Source organism: Typopeltis vanoorti, chromosome 14, assembly GCF_054136105.1.
Source record: "Typopeltis vanoorti isolate ZY-2024b chromosome 14, IOZ_Tvanoo_1.0, whole genome shotgun sequence".
Taxonomy (NCBI): Eukaryota; Metazoa; Arthropoda; class Arachnida; order Uropygi; family Thelyphonidae; genus Typopeltis; species Typopeltis vanoorti.
Window position 1 is genome coordinate 68,192,627 of NC_143562.1, and position 19,525 is coordinate 68,212,151.

A 19,525-nucleotide genomic window follows, 5' to 3' on the forward strand; every position below is an offset into this window, starting at 1 on the left:
TGGTTTAATCCTTAATCCTTTATCAAGTGTTAAACAAGTTTGAGCCTTGGATAAAGTATTAAACTGAGTATATAATTTCTTGGTATCTTTAATTTATAGTATAACCAAATGAAAAAACCTTTCAACAACTATCTCTAATTAATCTCTAATAATAAGGTGTGACACCCTTTTGCAACCCGCATAGGAAAAATATCACTTCTGCATTACTTCAACCTTGGTATCACCTCTAGGTCTGGTTCCCACTGATGAGACCCAAATAAATTAAGGTCGAAGGCGGTCTGAGTAGTGACCCTTCCCATAATGCATAGCATTATGCATATTCGCAAGAAGATCGTTTCTTTACTGACTTGGTGAAGCGGAGAGTGGACCCTTCGGGTCCACGATTATAGCCCTAAGCGCCGGGTCTCCGTTGCCTGGTGCGATCCGCTCCGAGGATAGTGTCAGGCGGGGAGTTTGACTGGGACGGTACATCTGTCAAAAGGTAATGCAGGTGTCCTAAGGTGAGCTCAGCGAGGACAAAAACCTCGAGTAGAGCAAAAACTGCTTAATTTTGATTTTCAGTACGAATAAGGACCGCGAAAGCGGAGCCTATCGATCCTTTTGATTTCAAGAATTTTCAGCAAGTATCAGAAAAGTTACCACAGGAATAACTGGCTTGTGGCGGCCAAGTGTTCATAGCGACATCGCTTTTTGATCCTTCGATGTCGGCTCTTCCTATTATTGCGAAGCAGAATTCGCCAACCGTTGGATTGTTCACCCACTAATAGGGAACGTGAGGTTGGTTTAGACCGTCGTGAGACAGGTTAGTTTTACCTTATTGATGACTAGTCGTTGCGACCTGCTCAGTACGAGAGGAATCTCAGGTTCGGACACTTGGTACATGTGCTTGGTCGAGTGAACAGTGGTGCGAAGCTACCATCCGTGGGATTATGACTGAACGCCTCTAAGTCAGAATCCACTCTAGCCACTGCAATGATACCGTTCGTGCCTCGCGCGTTAAAAGGCAGCGCTAACCGGAGTTGCTTTCGTACCATCACGGTACGATTGATCTGCGATGAGGCCACTAGAATGGAAGTATCAAGGCAGCCGTTGAGACTATGCGACAGCTGCTTCCTACGCCGCAACATTCAGGTGTGACGTGCGGGCAACAAATCGTCCGCAGACGACCTAGGTACTGGTAAGGGTGTCGTGCTTAGAAGAGCAGCCACCATACTGCGATCTATTGAGACTCATCCTCTGCCCAAGGCAAGTGATGTGAAGTTATACCACCCTTACCATGAGAATGTCCCTTTTAGTCTCTAAAGGGAAATATATATGCAGACAATCATCTAGCAGGAACAAAAATACTGGAATTTTGGAAATCGATCTTGGATAACCCAGTTGAAGATATTAAAAACGAGCGCATTATTATTATTATTCGGTATCCCAACAGAGTGAAGGACTTATCTCGGAAGAGCCATTCGAATCATTTCACACAATACCTCGCATATCTCTCCTGTAACTCAATCATCAAATAAATACTCCAGTCACCTTTGGAAACCCATTCATCACATTCCAAGTAAATATCTATCCATAGCTTTGGATAACCATACTCTTATAGAGTTTTCCAGAAGGGCATTTTGTTCTCCGTTTTTCTTCTCACCAGGGGTTGAAAAAATGTACGGCGTTCATCCGACAAAATTCCTTCAATAACACATGCTTCTCTCATGTCATTCGTTCTTCGCCTATCAGCTACACCAGTGATGAACAACCCCCGGGCTGCATGCAGTCCTCCAACTACTAACCTGCGGCCCACCGAAACGTTGCACTTCATTTAGCTGAAATTAAAAATTTTAGGAAAAACCACAGTGTGTTATCAATATGAAACACGCATTAAGAGGTCACGTGAAAAATCTTGCTCAAGACGATAGTTCCCAGGATTGTGCCATTCGCCTTTGCATTTTCACTAGCGCACAAGCAGCTACTTTAACGATATATGAAAGTAGTTGCATTTTTTTTGAATAAACGTACTGATACAAGTTCTTTCAAAACCTAAGCAAATTATAAATTTATAACGGTAATAAAATTTTTTCTTGTAAAAAACTGCGTCTTTACAATGTTTTTTTTTTTTTTTTTTACAAACAGTTAAAAAATGAGTTCAAAATATGGAAAACGCGGAGTTGAGGACTAAAATAATTAGTTTAACGAAAGATGGACATGAGACTATTTTGAAAAGATATCTGTTCTCAAGGAATATAACATGAAGAGGCATTATAAAACTAAACATTCTTCAAATTTTGACAATTTGTAAGGACAGTTGCACAAAGACAAAGAGAATCAACGGCAAAAAATCTTAAACAATGGCAAAATGTATTTAGATCTGCTTCATTAACCTCAGATACTGCAGTTGATGCAAGCTACATTGTTAGTCAAATTTTGGCAAAAAGAACGAAATCATTCTCTGACGTAGAAATAGTAAAAGAATGCTTACTAGTGTTATCAGTTGTCGCTTTCCCTGATAAAGGAAAGATATAATTTCGAACAGCTTGTCCCGATTTACAATTAGAAGAAGGATTGACGATCTTTCGCAAAGTATTGAGGAAATTTTGCAGGGACTTCTAAGAATGGATTTTTTTTTTACTTTGGATGAAAGTTGTGATATTAGTAATCCGACACAAATCGCTGTCTTTTTGAGAGGAACAGATTCTAGTTTTAACATCAGCGAAGAATTTGCATCTTTAGTTCCATTGAAAGGAACTACTACCGGAATATATACAGGATGCTGAAAACTGTTCTTAATCAATTAAATATCCCAATAGAAAAGATCGTCTTTATAACAACAGATGGATCACGAGCAATGTCTAGTATGAATGTTGGTCTGTCGAGATTATTATCCAGAGACATAAAAAGATTAACAGGACGTGAAATAATTATTTCTCACTGCATTTTGTACCAAGAAAATTTGAGTGCATCAGGTCTGAAAATATCCAGTGTTGTTCCACTGATCATCAAAATTGTAAATTTTATTAGATCTCAAGTACATTCGGACTCAAGTCCGATTGCAGGTGTATTCTGTAGGATCTCCCTTGTAACGTCAAAATACATACTGACAGCCACGGTTTAGGTTAATTAGTGGGCTAAAGTCCGCTCTGTTGGAAGAATGGAATGTGTTCCACAGATTCGCATGGACACTATATCATTGACACTATATTTAGGCTCTTTGATTCTAATTTTAATTCTAATACATCGCATGTAATGTCTATAATATTTCTGACATTTCTCGTTTTCTCTTCCTTTTCAATGTTATTCTGTTGTACACCACCTTACCAATATTTGTTCTTAATTGCAAGCTTATATATATATATATATATATATATATATATATATATATATATATATATATATATATATATATATATATATATATATATATATATATATATATATATATCAGATATAGTAAATATAAGATATATTTACAACACTTTGGGTGATACATATTAACACACTGTGTTAATTACATTCAGTTATTCAGTATATAACTTTATGAATTCATAACACTTAGGTGCGTAATTAAAAAATAATGTTATGTTTTCAGGTTATTAGTGAAAAGAAACGTAAATCCCTGGAATCATCTGAGTTAGTGAACGGGAAAACATTTCCTGATGATCATGACGAGAACACAAGAGGAAAAAAGAAACGCATATTTTTAGATCACTTGCTCGATCTGCAGGACAAAACACTTAGTACGAAATATATCGAGGACGAAGTTCACACATTTATGATTGGGGTAGGCAAATTAATAATCGATATAGATATTTCTAAATATTTCCATCTAAAATGTCTTATATGAATATACTTTTACTTGATCATCAATGCTGTTGCCATTGATTTAAACACCATCTTCAGAGTATTCAATATTTGATACGTAACGCATAAAGCGACTAACTGGTTTAAAAAGAACAATCCCTAATTTAGTTATTTACTTCTTCTTAACATCGTCATACTACAAAATGATTTCCTGAATCAGAATCCTCATAAGTTCTTCCTTTGAATTTCTTGCACGATGTGTTCATTAGTTATCGAATTTCAGTATAAAATTTATACTGAAATTTTCACATGCTCAGTCATCACCATTGCACTCAAAATAAATAAATAAAAATAAAAATATGAATTAACTCTTCTTTTCTTCCTTCATGACTGAAAATTATGCAACATTATGAAGAGAGACAATATTTTGATAATCAGGACCTCCATGTTTTCTAAATGTCTAGTTGGTAGATGAATTTAATATCCTGGTGTAAGATCCAGGTCACAAAGCTCATTATTTTGACTTTTACTCAGATTTTTACCTATTTTTAATTATTGTATGTCTTTTCAGTTATTTTCTTTGTAATATTTCATTTTCGACCTAATTACTCGAATGTGTATTGTATCCTTTCATCGAACAGGCTGTAGGTTTGAATCCTACCTAATAGGACTTTGAATAAGGGTTAAGATATTTTCGTTCCCTTGTGTGAAGCCGACATATTGATTTATATGGCAGAATCGATTTAAAAACAACAATTCGTTTACTGTGTTTCTCACTTACAAAAACCTGTATTACAGTACATGATGGTAAAGAATAATTATTTTCCACCACATCCCACCTGAAAATTCTCACAATCATCTGCGCCAACGGGAGATACGATCCCGCCTCCTATTGGTTGAAGAGCGAGTATGTTAACCACTTAGTCAACCAGGGCGGTAAAGTTTCTTGAATTATCTAAACTTTCTTAATTATTTCCTACAGAGAAATGTTTATTAATTACGTAACTTTAGCCTACACAAAATACTAATACTAATATAAGGTTATTAACATTTATGGGTAGAATTCTTATAAAAATGCTGATCATTGAAGTTATAGTAGTTTTAACACTACGTATACGCTATATGAGTAGGAATTGGACTACTTTTGGTCTTTAACGAAATCATCATTGCAATGAAGATCAAAAATCAATAAACTTGTTGGCCATAAAAATAATCTGATTATTAGAGCCTCTTCTGTAATTTAATTATTATGCATATTTGCATGTGCTACTATTTCTGTAGTTGGTAATGTAATTGAGTAGTTTTTTTTTTATTTCATTTGAACAATTTGGCTTTTGCATTTTTTTATGTGCCCATTGAATACTTTCCCTATCTCCCTCATTCCGCTTATGATAACGATACCATTAGAATAGAGATACTGACTGAAATTCGCTGCAGGATTGCAGAGATTGGTTCCTTTTAGAGTAAGTGAATTATTTCTCTTAAGAGAGATTTCTATTAATCGGTGTAGTCGTGTTTAAAATGAATTTGCAGTTTCGTGATTATTGATACTAGACAGCTTTGACTAATATCTCTGTTTGTCTCAGATCTTGGCGTAGAGGCGTGTTACTGAGGTTGTCATTAACACACACACACACACACACACACACAGTGTTAAAATTAAAACAGGAAAACTGATAAAATAGCCTTTGACAATTTCCCCATAATATAAAACTAGACATTTCTAACATCGAGTTACTTATAATACTAAGTAAAATCACGTATTTCTAGGGTTATGCTACTCTTGCTACATCTGTCAGCTGGTGCCTCTACTGTCTAGGACTCTATCCTAAAGTACAAGGCAAGGTAGAAGAAGAGATCTACAGTTTATTCGGTGAGGATATGACACGGGAAATTAAACTGGAAGATTTGAATGAATTAAAATATTTCGACTGTGTAGTCAAGGTAATATTTGAATATCACTATCATATATATATATATATATATATATATATATATATATATATATATATATATATATATATATATATATATATATATATATATATATATATATATATATATATATATATATATATATATATATATACACATTTAACGTATGCTCAAAAGGAAAATTACATTATTATAAAGATCAACTGAAAGATTCATTTCGGGCTTTAAGAAAGTTCATTACGTTTTATGTTTTGCTGTATTAACATGATATTCTATTTCGTGTTTAACAAGCAGAAAGAGCAGAAGAGGAAAATAAATGCTTCAAGATAGGATAATGGGAGGAATAGGAAACATAGAGAGAGAGAGAGAGAGAGAGAGAATAAGCCCAGTAGGCCTCATATCGTATTTTTCATATTTTAGGTCACTGCTGTTATTGGATGGCTTCCGTTTCTGCAAGGGTTTTTAGAATGGAAAGGACCACGAGGGTAACTGTCACGCATAGTTGATCAGTGCGTTCAAATCAAACCGCCTCTACAGGCCAATGTAACCTATTGCTCACCACGAACCACTTTCGTGGGAGACCATGGACTTAAGTGATGCGAATGTTGTTCGCATCTCAGTCTTCATACACTTTAAGATGCATTCTGCATTGGTTATCTTGGTTTTTCAAGATGATATTGAATAAGTTTGTAATGGAATTATTGTGAGTAAAATGTCCTTGTATGCTATATGTTTAGATTCTCCATGGAAAGCGGAAGTGTATTTCCTCTTACATCACGAGAATTGTTCATCCATTTAGGAAGAGCGACAAGTGCAAAAAAGAAGAGAACTCAGAGGGCACGTTTAGATGCTGGGATAATCTTAATATTTTTGATTATTAAGATTATCATTGCAAGATTCCTATTCTTTTAGGAACACTGCATCCGCTGAGGTTCCTAATCTTTTATCGATGGAAGGAATGGGGTGTGACGCTGATGAATCTTCAACTGTTTCTGCTGAAGATTCTTGTGCAGCTGTAACAGCGGGTGGAGCAGTTGATATAAGTGTGATGTTGCTCCAGGTTTATTGCTGCAAGATGACCCACTTGGAAAGTTGGCTTCTTAACTTTTCCGAGAATTATTTAGGTGGTCCTTTCCACAATACATTCATGGAAAGTTTACTGTCATCTATAGCAGGGTGCATTTTAAGTGGGATCATTACCTTCCCTCTCTGTGAACTTGTAACACAAGATGATCTGTAATCAGTATAGTTGCAATTTTCACAGGGAGATGGGTTCCGAATTAGTTGGAAATATGCCTTACACTACCGCAATTAAACATTTTAGCCAACTAGAAATCCTCAAACACATGTTGCAATGCAGATTCTATAGAATGGAAGTTCCGTGAGCGTATAGACACTGTCTCTACGCTCACAGAAGGTACTTCTTCGCTCTCGATTTTTATAAGATTAGGCACTGGCAAATGCATAACCATGTTAAAACTCACTTCTTACGAGAATAAGGATAGATCTTATTTGGATATGTGCCGCTTTGATGTAACTTAGTTTATCCCAGTTTGATAACGCTCGTATTTGTATATATTCTTGGGCCTCAATATATTTCATAGGGAATTGCTCTATCTTCATTGTATTAATACCTGTTAATGGAGATTCAGTAAATATTGTGTCCTTCTATAATCGCCAAAAGCACTTTATATAACATCCAGTGCTAAGGATCTCAACCAGAAAGGATATTGAAGATATAAATACTGTTATAGCTGGGATTGTTAGAGCAGTAGTAGGCAAAATTTTGTTTAAGAACACATCAAATTCTCTCATTTAATCTGGGACGCCATACAATTCCCATAAATCCCCAGCTAAGTAGTATTTATAACATGAATGATGCATCATGGATCAAGGATAGATTTTATAGTCTATCCTTTACAACATTATTCGCCTATACTTATTGATTAGCTAGAGTGATCCCTGTTTGATTAGGAAATGACCGCAATATTGCACATATCTTGTAAAAGAGAAGATAAAAATAATAATAAAAAAAACGGTGAAGAACGAAATCCCATGCAGTGCAACGAGAACAAGGAAGGTGAAATCCCATGCTTCTTGATAAAAATCTATGTGCAATCCTTTAAGCTTTGGTGTTTTGCCGTAGAGCATTGCTCAATGCTGTTGAAAGTTCAACCCAAGTGATGGGATCTTACCCTGCTTAGTCGGGTTCAGCGATGGGGTAAATATTTCTCGCGAGGAACTTTGAGATGATACTATCGCCAGATGTTGTTATTGTCATATTATATCCACCTACACTCATGTTACTGATTGAATAACACCTATGACTTAGCTAGGGAAAATAGATGAAATCTGTTCTTAAAGGTTTCACTCCTTCACTTTGCTTCTCTGTTTCCATTATCATGCTGATTTCCAAAATGGTATACAATGATGGCGGCTGGCTACAAAACACTCCTGCATTCGTATACATTTCGGAATAGAGATCTCAAAGTTTAGTATTCATAGTTCTATTCTATTTAAATGTCTTACTTTGGGTTTTGAGTTATGCCAACATGTCCGAATTTCTGCTAGCATTAATCTAGCACACTCTTCAAAGCAGTTCGATTTGGTCTAAGACTCGAGAGTACCACTGGAAAAAATTAGCATGCCACACGATAGCAAGGTGAAAATGACCAAGTTCATTACAGGAGCTCATTAAAGTTTGTAGAAATAACGGTCGTGAATGTTTAATCCACATATAATGGAAACTCTAAGCAGAATAGTGCTATCTGCTCCAACATGTAAATATGGACCGATGGCTTCTGTGAGGAACAAACAGTCATGCCGCCCACCTTGGTAAAACGTAGGACAACCTATTGCTGCAATGAATGCAGCAATTATACGAGTTATATTTTCCAGAAGCGTACGATAACCATCAATGGAAATTTTGAACCATTATTCCTGCATGCAAGTAACGAAGTCCTGAACGTTTTTAAAGCCGGTGGCTCTTGACCACATCCGAAGCTCCAATTTATATCATAGTTGTTCATTAGGTTTGAGATCAGGACTTTGTACAGACCATTCAAGTGGATAGCGTTCATTTCTAGAAACCATTGAATTACAGAAGCAGTCTTATGACACGGTGTGTAGTCATGCTGAAAGAGGCAATAGTCGGTTTCCGAAACGCCATATAGTAGGAAGCATTACATTGTCCAGAATATTCAGAGACCTCTCCCTGGTTCAATGTTCGTAGCACCACAAACAGACGTCCGAAGCCAAACTGCAAAAAACAGGACCATGCCATCACACCGCCACCGCCGAATTTCATTGTTGGAGTTACACACTCTAGTGAGAGACGTTTACCGGCCATCTGCCACACTCACTCCCGTCCAACCGCTCACTAGAAGGTGAAGAATGCTTTTTTTTCGCTTTATAACAGCTCTATAAGCTTCCGCGTCCCACTGTACAAGATTTTTCCACCACAGGCGACGACGGTTCCTGTTGGTTAGGGTATGAGTCTCAAGTTTGAATAATTTCGTGCTGGCAAGTGTTCTAGTCAATGCCCGGAACTCTACATTGAATACAGCGAGTCCACAGACAAATGGAGGTTTTTGCATATTATACTTTACAGCAACTAAAGGTCACGTTCAGTGAGTGTGGTGGGTCGTCCACGACGGGTATCACTTGCACTTGATTCCTTGCGCTTCCCTCTCTGTATGTTATCACTGATTGTTGACCAAGGATGGTCCAATTTGTGAATAATTTGCAGAAAAGATAGGCCTCCAACATGGCATCCTTCTTGCAGCCATTTCACTGTGTCACTGTTGCATTGCCTAGGGAGCTTTATATTCCTACAATTTATACCTGCTTCAAACGGGTTACTCGTTAGATGGTACAATGCTCCTTGTCCATTGGGATGTCTGAACACGGCTTGACTTCTTTCTTGGTTTATATATATATATATATATATATATATATATATATATATATATATATATATATATATATATATATATATATATATATATATATATATATATATATATATTCTGACAGGTTTAAAATACAGCACTGGCTGATGCAGTGTTTCAAAGTCACGATCTCTGCTTGATAACCATTGGAGTGAAAAAAAAGAAGCAGAAGTAGAAATGTATATTGAAATTTGCAGATTTTCAGTCCAGATGATGTTTTCCTGGAGATCGTAGGGAGTTATGGCTTCTACAAATTTAGGTGGTATTAAACAGCATCAGCTAGGTGTACATGATCTCTTTCAGGGTAAAGACGTACTTACATTTTGAAGTAAACAACAATGCTTTTGAATATAACGAGTTTTTAATGCCTTGTCCTACGCGCATATTCTAAGATGGGACTTCATTTATGTAAATAATATAATGTTCATAAAATTCAAGAATTTTGCTATTACTACATTCTCAATGCTATATATTTTGAATTTCTCATCTCATAGTAAATTAGTGCAGTTTCTGTTAATGAAATTATTTAATTACATCTTCATTTTAAAATGAGATTCTCTGCCAGTTCTGCACCTCTCGGTTATATATCATTTTTCTTTCCTTTCCAGGAAACTCTGAGATTATATCCCCCTGCACCAGTAATTTCTCGTCATCTGTACCAAGATTTAGTTGTTGGTAAGTATTGCTAAAAAGCATTCCATATAAACTACTCGTAAAATAATCAAAAAGCATATTGGTGGATAACTGGAAGGAGGTAAGATTTTAATCGTCAAATAATTATTCATATTTGGTGAATAATTCAAAATGTGCAATTAGAATATGGGATTGTCCATATTCTATGGAAAGTAGACATCAGTAATAATGGGAGAGAAATTATTACATCGCTTACCATGTAAAGTGGGTTGAGTTAGTAGAATCAATTTCAATGCAAAACGAGTGTGGAAACTGGTTCATACTGGCATTTTTTCTTAATATATGTAAATTAGAGAATTAGAGCAGGTACAGTTTTCCTTATTATTATTATTATTATTATTATTATTATTATTATTATTATTATTATTATTATTATTATTATTATTATTATTATTAATATTATTATTATTACGTTAACGGTAACTAAATTATCTTAGAAACGAAGTAGAAGTGACTAAATTAAGAGAAAAATCGAAGAGCAAGGACATATCTTATATGAATTAATAATTAAGTATTATTCAATGCAATCCAGTGCTTTTTTTTAAATGCGAGGTACCTATTTTATCGCATAGATAAAGATAACTTAAATACTTCTGATTTGCGTTTCAGCCAAACGAGTCAAAAATATCATTACATGCATTGTAGCATTTATAAATCAGTCCAGGATTGTTGCTCTAATAATCCTAATTCGTCTCGAAAATTAATTTCAAAGCATATTTCTCTGAAACGGTGTAAAGGGTTTAAGTAAATTAATATTTTTAGCTCACAGATTGAGCTAATCCTTTTTAGTTAAGGCACGGTAAAGGAACATCGTTAACTTTATTTTAAAGGAATCTTTTCAAGATGCTATCAACACAGTGAAAGTGCAATAAAAAGCATTAAATCAGTGAGTTTCTTAAGAGGTATTTCTGAAGTGTTGTAAATAATAATAAAGCACTAAGACAGAGTGAATTGACCCGATATATATATATATATATATATATATATCGATTCAAAGCAGAAAAAAATAAAAAATAAAAGGCATTTGACAGACATCGGATTCATTACACCACAAATGGGAAAAAAATCAAATAGATAAAAACGACAACTTTCGTAAGCAGATAAATCCATGTCCGATTGCCTAAAATAGTACATAACTTCTTTCCTACACGAAGATTACATCTTAGTGCGTATCATAATTGTATGTTACGATTGGCTGCTGTACAGATATTTGGTGGTACATATGTGTTTAAGTGAATTGATATAGGTGAAGTCATTTTATTACGAATTTCTGTCATTGTTTATGATGTATATATAGTATGAAATTTCCATGTTCAAATTTACGTGGTTATTGCTATGATTCATGTTGAAGAATCTGGAAGAGAAATCTACATCAGCACTGAAAAGCAAATAAATAATTTACTGACAAAAATTAACTCTTCCCATTCCAGTATCAACGTAGCTTTTTCTTTCATAAAATTCAATATGAATCATGGTGAAAATATATATATCGGTATAAATTTAATTACTACAATATTATTTGACAACGCAGTATTTTATAAGTAATATTAATATTTATTTTTCTTATTGCTGCAGTGTTCTCAGGAAAGTTGTATTGAAATTCTCATGCCAATGTGACCTGAATTAACAATATATTATCCACATAATATACAACATGCAAAGCACTTCCGATTGAAATAAAACATCAGTCATTATTTCGTTAAAAGATTTTGTCATATAAAGCATTTTTATTATACTCCCTCTCAAAACTTTGAAACCCACGGCATATTAGTGATATAGTTGGCTGAGTTAGTCAACCTAATAATCCGGTATCAATACAAGACGTTTAACTTTACAAGCAATTAGATTATACAGGAGGTAATTAAAATACAAAATAAATCCATTCAAATACCTGGGATGCAACTTATCATATGAAGATGAAAAAGATATAGACATGAAAATATCAAATTTTGTTAAAGTAATCGACATAATAAACAATACATTTAAACCATCCCTGGTACAAAAGCACATCAGAATCACAAACGTTTTGTCTATACGAAATTTATTGTAGGCAAGCGAAACCTGGACCATAAAAATGAAGAATGAGAAACAGATTCAAACAGCAGAAATGAAATTTCTCAAAAAAAAAAAAAAAAACATGTGGCTTTATGTACAAGTGCGACTATAAAATAAATGAAGAAATTTTATAGTCCATGAATAAAAAATAGATTAACTACTATATAAGTAAATATGAACTAAAATGGTTAGAAACCTGAATCGAATGGACAAAGCAGACTGCCAATAATCCTCCATGGATTTAAAATAAATTTAAAAAGAATAATTGGAAGACCAAGAAAGCGATGGTAAGAAAAAGAAAAAGAATAAATATATTGCAGTCTCGTACTGTACAATGAAATTATTTACTATATCAAGCGATCCAAAATCGTGTATTTTGCTGTGCGTCACGCAAATTCCAGAACTGATTTGGAATCTAATCGTCCACGCTATATTGCTGAGTCGTAAAATTTAACCTTACACTTAAAATTTATATTTCAAATCATTAGGTTATTGATTCAAAAATAAGAGCAATGTAATAAGTAAAAAATAAACAGATGGAACCAGAAAGGGAAACTCAATAATCAGGGTTTGGTCAGTGCTAGAAAACTTATTCAAAATTTCTATTGAAAGATTAAATTGAAATTAAAAAGAGGAAATGATTGCTTCTGTCCTGTTTCCACTTAAAAATCACTCTGATATAAGGAACGAAAAATGTTTCATATGCCAGAAGATCCCAACAGAAAATGTTGTGCTATCATCGTGTTGGAACTTTGTTTAATTATTCTTATTATTTTAAAATTATCAGTTCTGTTTATCATTCAAAGGTTAATAAACAGCTATTTAATAGTAAGTTGTAATATGACGTTCTTCTAGATGGATATACAATTCCGAGTGGAGTGGACGTTTATATTCATATTTATGCTATTCATCGAGACAGTAAGGTATATCCAAACCCTGAAGTATTTGATCCGAGTCGTTTCCTTCCAGAAAATTGCCTCAATCGAAGTCCTTTTGCATTTATTCCTTTCTCAGCTGGACTTAGAAGCTGTTTTGGTAAGTATATGTTGTCCAACTTATTACCTTTCTGAAATAGTTTATTAATATCACTTTGCTATTAAAGATAAATAAAGACTACTGAGAACACCAATTTCAAAACTTATTCAACTTCTTGCATCTCTGTAGAAAAGTAATGTTTTCAGTAGCAGTATAAATATTTGAATCAAAGTTATTTGATTAAATGAAATAATCTTATCTGTCTATTGAAGACATTTTAAATAGCATTCTAATAAAACTTTAGGAATATGTGTGTGTATAATGAAGACAACACGATGCATCATGGACAGTTTAAACTAAAATAATAGAACCAGCACGGCTTAAAGTTTTTAAACAAATTAACGCGAATTCATGCTCAGGTATAGTAGTTGCAACTGCCCTTTTAACCGACACTCATTGAGACATTCCTAACCGCTCACTGAATTAGAAACCAGGCATGCAGATGTACGTAAACGTCATTATGCAGCATATATATGTGTGTGTGAAATACTCAGTCTCAGACACTCTGATAAGAACCAGATTGCCATAATTTAATAAACTTGTACGAACAAACAGAACTTCTTGTGTGTAGCAATTGACCGAAGCATTTTATGAAGACTCTTCCGACCCATATCTCTTGCGACTGGCGATCGATATTGCCAGTCGCATGCCAATACGGAAATTACTAATTTTGACAAAGATCCGGGAAGTTCGTCTATATCAGGGACACCGTGACTGGATACTGGAAGACTGGAAAAATGTCATGGGGTCCCGCCGAGTCACGGTTCATCTTGTTGTGTACCGATGGTAGGCAGAGTGTTTCGAGGAAACCCCATCAAGCAATGAACCAAGTTCGCCTTGTAAACACAACTGAAGGGTGTGGAAGCGGTGTCATGGTATGGGGAATGCTCTTTTGGTAGGGAAAGGGTCCCCTGATATTGCTGGAAAGTCGCGTGTCCTCCAAAGAATATCTGAACATTGTTGTCCATCATGTGATGCTGACTTTTTATCCAGGGTTTTAGTTGTTTCATGGATGACAATGGAACTGTCCTTCGCGCAGACATTGTTCATCAGTGATTTTGAGAGCATGAGGGCGACTCCTTCTTCCTGTGGCCACCACCGAGCCCAAATCTGAACCCCATTAAGAATATATGTGACATCTTAGAAAAAAATCCACGAGCAAAGCCTTCTTCCGTTAAACATGAGCCGTTTAAAGGACTGCCTAGTATGCTGTAGAGATAGATGCAATCCATCGTTTTGTGGAATCTTTGTCAAACCTCATATATGTCGTAATTCAAGATAAATGAGGTCCAACAAGGTGTTAAATAAAATTTTTATTTAATCCTCAAAGATGGATTTAGCGACAACCAGATGTCATAATAAGCATGTACATTTTGTCCCAGCTGTAAAGAATATAGATAAACGTGAGGTTTCTTCGTTTATAGAAGTTTTAATAACATCATGCAGTGAAATTCCATATATACGAGGGGTTTTCGAGAAGTATGGAAACTCATTTTTTTTTCTCTCGAGGATGTTTAATAATAGGAAGTTTAAATTATATACCAAGAAATTAGTGAGCATGCACTCTTTCTCCACACAGTCTCTCCGAATTTATTGATGCACTTCTCAGACAATGATTTATCAATGATAGATCAGTGATAAATCAGTTTATCACTGATCTATCATTGGAACATTAAGTGGAGCCCAAATAAATTGAAGTCTGAAGGCGCTACGTCTGAGTTGCAAGAGGGATATGGAAAAGTTTTCCAGCGATTACAGTGCAACCAATCACAACGTTTTCGTCGAATGTTGGCTTCCAGTTTGTACAATGTTGCACAGTAAAGCGCTGAATTGAATTTTTCCTCCCTTGGGCAAGCAGTCCACCAGCAGAACTCCTTGTCGATCCCAGAACACTGTGATAATGACTTTTCGGCCAGTGTGAACCTTTTTCAATTTTTTGCGCACAGCAAATTGTGGATGTTTCTAGGTTATGGAGTCTTGTTTGCTCTGCGGGATAAAGTGACGAACCGACGTTTCTTCCTGTGACTAGACGAGCGAGAAGATCCTCTCCTTTTTCGCTGAATCGCAATAGATTCTCCAAACACACCCCAATGTGCATCGACACCGAACAAAATTGTTCACGATGTCCTTGGCTTTAGAAAGTTGTAGACAATTGTTAGAGGAGTACACCTTTCTAAAGCCAAGGACATCGTGAACAATTTTGTAAACGGTGGACTAAAGTTTACTCAAGTTAAGGATATTCAAGTTCACCACTTGCCCAATTTCACGCAGTTTCACTCTCCGGTCTTCAAGAACGATGCCCTTAATGTGCGAAACGTTGTGTTCTGTTTTGCTCGATGAATGCCTGCCTGCCCGATGTAGATCTTAAATATTACCCCCTGATGCTTTAGTTTTAATTTATCCACTCCCCAAAACACACTTGCATCGTTTAATATCACTTGATCAAAAAAGAGACAATTCACTGACTCTTTTTTTGATTAAATGATATTACACATTGATGATAGCGAACATTATCAAGCCGACAGAGTCAGATATTTTTAGCATTTATTTGAAATGTATTTTTCCTAAAGTATGCATTGTTTACTTAATGCAACTTAACGTAACAATGACCAGAGCGAATAGAAAAGACCTGTTGATTCTACAGGGCGATTGGAATGCCAAGATTGGAACAGACATCGGCAAGGATTATCTCCCATTTGTCGGACCGTATGGCTATTGGGAGACAAACGAAAGAGATTTTGAATTGATCAATTTTGCCTCACAAAATGAATTTACCATTACTAGCACTCTATTCCCCCTTAAACCTTCCAGAAGATGGACATGGACTTCCCCTGATAGTAAAACACACAACCAAATTTACTTTATCCTTGTATGCACAAGATTTAAAAACTCCATCAACCTCACAAGAACCAGATCATTTCCCGGAGCCGACATTGGCCGACATAGTTACGATGACCACAACATGGTCATCGCAACTATTAATATGAAAATGAGGGAAAGATTACCTACAAAATCATCTCGTAAAAGATATAATATAGAAAAATTAAAAGATCCCCAAATAAACACACTATATAAATACAAATTTAAACAAATTTTTGACACAAGCTTCAAGAAATATAATAGTATCGAATCTAAAACCAAATACTTCTCACAAAGATAACTGAGATAGCTGAAGAAATCCTTGATACAAAAGAAAAATAAATAAACTATGGATAACCAAAAATATTTTGCACCTATGCGACGAAAGAAGATATTTGAAATCTGATAATAATAGCGGTGATAATAGAGAACAGTATAAAAATATTACTAAGATTATTAAAAAAGAAATCAAACATGCTAAAAATTTATGGATATTGGATGAATGCAAAAATATAGAAGAGAACTTAAAAATAATTCTAAAAGTGCTTTTCAAATGATCAATAGTTAACCAAACCTTTTACCGCAATTAATTGGTGCATTAGAAGATGAAGATGGAACTCCTATCACGGATAACCAGAAAATAGTTGATAGATGGAAATGTTACGCAACCAAACGTTTTCAAAAAGACCCTCAACTGACTGATGATAATTTGAACGGAATTTTACCAGGAAGTTCGGAGGAAGGAGATTACCCTATATAAAAAGAAGAATTTATTGCAGAAGTTAGCTCCTCAAAATAGGAAAATCACTGGGAAGTGATGGTGTCACAGTGGAACTGATACGCGAAGGAGGTGACATCATCATCGTAGACACCTTGCTAAATTTATTCCAGGACGTATGGAACACAGAGACATGGCTTTCTGATTGGCGGACTTCTGTCCTAGTACCTATTGCTAAACAGGGAAACAGCAATAAATGTAGCAACTATAAAACAATAAGCCTTATTAGTCATCCAAGCAAAATTCTGCTAAAAATACTATTGTCAAGAATCGAAAAGAAAATAGAAAGCAGAATATCAGATGAACAAGCAGGTTTCCGGAAGTCCAGAAGTACAATTGACCATATTTTTACAATACACATACTAGGCGAAAAATACATAGAACATAACAAAATAATCTGTCACAACTTTTTAGACCTTCAAAAAGCTTTTGACTCAATATGGCACGAGGCATTATGGAAAATTTTAGAACATTATGGTATTGACAACAACATCATTAGGATTATTAAATCTCTTTATTCCTCATCTGATGTGGGAATTGAAATTAAAAATTACAGCAGTGAACCGTTCCGGGCAGAACGGGGGGGGTAAGACAGGGATGCATCTTGTTCCCTTTTCTTTTTAATTGTTTTCTGTAATATGTCATAGATGAAGCTCTATGAATATGAAACTGGAATAGTAATTGGCGGACTAAGAATAAATAACTTACATTTTGCTGAAGATATCGATCTTCTGGCAGAAAGTGAAGAAGAATTACAAGAGATAACCAGCTGTGTTTTCGGAATATTAAAAAAATATGGATTATACATAAACCTACAAAAAAACAAAAACAATGATAACCACAAAATCAGACATTGAATTCTTAAAGTACAAATTGGTAATAAGCAAATTGAGAATGTAAATAAGTTCACTTATCTAGGTAGCACGTTGAGTCAAGATGGTCGTTCAAAAACTGACATTAATTACCGAATTGCTAAGGCAACCGTGGCCCTACAGAAGTTAAAACCATTGTGGGGAGATAACAGAATAGCAATCGCAACCAGACTAAAACTAATTGACACCTTGGTGAATTCTGTCCTCTTGTATGGTTGTGAGGCCTGGACTTTATGGAAGGAAGATGAGAGGAGACTCCTGTCTTTTGAAATGAAAACTTACAGAAGACTTTTGAGAATTCCCTATACATCTTATGAAATCAATGAAAATGTCCGAAAACTGATTGATTCAATAGATGGGAGAAAAAGAGAAAATATTCTGACAACCATCAGAAGAAGACAGATGAAATGGTTCGGACATGTGAAGCCGGCTAATGGCATTCCAAAGCAAGCACTAGAAGTAATCATTCCGGGATCAAGGGTTAGGGGCTGACCTCACTTAAAATGAACTGATAACATAAAAAATGGGAAAATTCCTCCCTTTCTCAACTAACAAGAGCAAGAACAAGAGACCGAGACAACTGGAGGAGGCTAGCAATGAGTATCACCTACCGGCCATGAATGACCCAACGGTTCGTTTAGGACTACGGGAGAAGAAGATGCACTGTTTCGTTAATTCTCTTGACCTTAGAAATTCCTCATCAATGTTTACGAAATATTTGATAGAAATGTTTAATTATTTTTACCTTCATGTTTTGAGAAACAATTAACAGATTATTTGTTTCGCTAATTAATGTGTATATATGTGTGTGTGTGTGTGTGTGTGTGTGGTGACATATCTCCGTCAAACATTTAAATTAAATATATTTAATTGCTATATAATTAAGAAAAAAATTAAAAAATTACCTGATCATAAAATTAGTAGTCTGTATTAACAGTTTAATAATAAATTTATTGATATCTACACCACTAATTGTGGCATTATAATTAATCATTACTTATGTTCACTTATTCATCAATAGCATTCAATTTATTTATTTTATAAGAACGAAATACGTTTATTGTTTTCTGTAGGTCGAAAATATGCTATGATAGCATTAAAAGTTTTAGTCCTCAACATCCTTCTGCAATTTCGAGTTTTTTCTCTCGATCAACCCGATAAACTTCATATGCTGACCGAAGTTGTTCTCCGGCCATCCGATCCAATCAGAATGCAGTTTAAAAAGAGACAAATTAGGCCATTTTAATTTCGTGTGATAAAACCTGAAATTTCTTTCTTAAAATGCTATTATATTATCCATTTATCAATGAAATATGTGTTATTTAAAAGCATTTATTTGTTTATGCCACGTATGAATAGATATGGGAAAAACTTAGAGAAAAGTTTAATATCTTTGATGATATTTTGTTCCTAAAACATTATATCGTGAATCATTAAAAAGCAGTCCGTATTGAATATTTCATCGTCAACAAGCGAAGAATATACATAACATATAGCTATATAATTATTTCACTCTCTCTACATGTAGTATATAATCATCCCATTCGTTATAGTAATTA

At 34.8% G+C, this 19,525-nt stretch overlaps 1 pseudogene; it reads left to right on the forward strand.

The window, feature by feature from the left end:
- Window positions 1-258: 258 nt before the first annotated feature.
- On the forward strand, window positions 259-1,251 carry LOC150099572 (large subunit ribosomal RNA; annotated as a pseudogene; the record flags this gene model as incomplete).
- Window positions 1,252-19,525: the final 18,274 nt, after the last annotated feature.